The following is a 2086-nucleotide window of genomic DNA, read 5'->3' as shown; positions in this document are numbered from 1 at the left end:
CTGGCGCTGGGCGGAGGGGGCGGGCTCTGGCCTCCGGCATCGAGCCGCTCGGCACTCTGAGGCCTGGAGCGGGCTCCTTGGGGGCGGGCCCGGGCCGCGGAGATCGAGCCTCTCGGCGCTCCGCGTCTTGTTGCTGGGCGAAGGGGACTAACTAGTTCAGGCAGTGGAGACACCGAGCGGGTCGATCGCTCCGGCCATTCTTTTAACCTAGGAGAATCCCCCAGTGGACGTGAGGTTCCGAGCCAATGGAGGAGCACGTGGATCGTGCGTGGGCGGCGTAGGGGACGTTGAGGAGAAGGCGCTCAAAGCCGGGCACAGAAGGGGTGGCAGGGGTGTCTGTCGGTTAGAAGCTGCTGCTTTGCAGACGGTCTGAGAGAGCCGGGTAGAAGTGAAAATGCCGATGGCATTTTCTGATGGAAGAGCTGTTTGACGCCGTTTACAAAATTGGTTTGGCTTGAGGAGCATTGGTAAAGGTTACTCAGTTTCATTTCCTTTAGTTGTAGCCTAAAACTGCAGGATCCAGATACAGGATTTAGGTGGGAAACCCTTGCCCTGTCTGTCATTCCACGAGTATATTCATCTCCTTCCCATCCTCCGCCTGGCGTATTTATTTAAACTTGCAAATCTCATGTTGCTAAACTTAGTCCAAAAACTTTGGTTTTGTATTTTTGAATTTTGTATTTATTTTCTCTTGTTATTTATTCTTTTCCCTACACGTCTTTTAAACTTAATAGTTATGAGACCTTTGTTGCTACTGTCTTAACTGTGGGGAAATAAGAAAGGATGTTCAGAAACAAGAGAAGAAACAGGAGGAGGAAAATTCCCGGGGAAATCTCTCTATCAGCTACTCTTTAGGGTCATTAGGGTTAATGGTCGATTCACTAGTTGAGTTGACTCCTATATACCTTTGCTGACTTGGACTGAAATGGCCTGCCCAGAATGGAATCATTGTAGTCTGTGTATCTGTCAGGGTGAGATATCAGAGTTCTTAGATGGCCCAGAAGTGTTCTTCTCTTCATTTGATGTTTTTTAAGATGTACTAATTTATGTGTATGAGTGTTCTGGCTTCATGTATATATGTGCACCATTCCTGTGCCTGGTGCTCTTGTAGATTAGGTGAGGACTTTGGATCCTCTGAGACTGGTATTACAGACTGTTGCAAGCTGCCTTGTGGGTGCTGAGAATTGAACCTAGGACATCTGAAAGAATATAAGTGCTTTTACCCATGGGGCCATCTTCCCAGCCCCTTGAGTTGATCTTTTATCTGTATATGTGCTTGCTGTGTGGGATTTCCGTGCTTTGTTTCCTTAGCCAGTTACAGCCCTTGTCTGATGATAGTGTAAGGAAATGGGATCGAAGAGCTGCAATAGACACGCCACTTTTTAGCTTTAACGAATCACCTATTATTTTTCTCTGTTTTTAGTCATAATGCTTTGATTTTGCTGATTATTTTGATTGCTTTTGGGCCAGGAACACATGCCCCTACTCTTTTATAATGTGAAAAAGTCCCTTTGACTGTCACTAACATTTGTGAGTACTTAGGAAATGTGATTTTTGTGGTCAATTCGAGTCACTGTCTTAGTGTTCTATTGCTGTGAAGAGACAACATGACCACAGCAACTTTTATAAAGGAAATCATTTAATTGGGACTGGCTTACAGTTTCAGAGGTTTAGTCCATTATCAACATGGTGGCATGCAGGCAGACACGGTGCAGGAGAGGAGCTTAGAGTTCTGCATCTGGATCTGCAGGCAGCAGGCAGAGAGAGACACTGGGCCTAGCTTGGGCATTTGAAACCCCGAAGCCCACCCCCCAGTGACACATTTCCTCCAACAAGGCCACATTTATTCCAACAAGACCACACCTCCTAATCCCTGTCCAGCAGTGCCACTGTCTAATGGCCAAGCATTCAAATCTATGAGCCTAGAGGGGCTATTCTCATTCAAACCACCACAGTTGCATTTATCAGTGAGCAAGGACGATTATAAATAGCTCTGTAGTAAGCACTTAGAAACTGCTTTCATTAAAACCATTGATCATTGATTACTTGCTTGGGCCCATGGGTAAGTAAAAGTAGTATGAAAACC

The sequence above is a fragment of the Peromyscus maniculatus genome, chromosome 11 (assembly GCF_049852395.1).
Source record: "Peromyscus maniculatus bairdii isolate BWxNUB_F1_BW_parent chromosome 11, HU_Pman_BW_mat_3.1, whole genome shotgun sequence".
Lineage (NCBI taxonomy): Eukaryota > Metazoa > Chordata > Mammalia > Rodentia > Cricetidae > Peromyscus > Peromyscus maniculatus.
The sequence above is the reverse complement of the archived record's forward strand: the minus strand, read 5'-3'. Positions refer to the sequence as shown.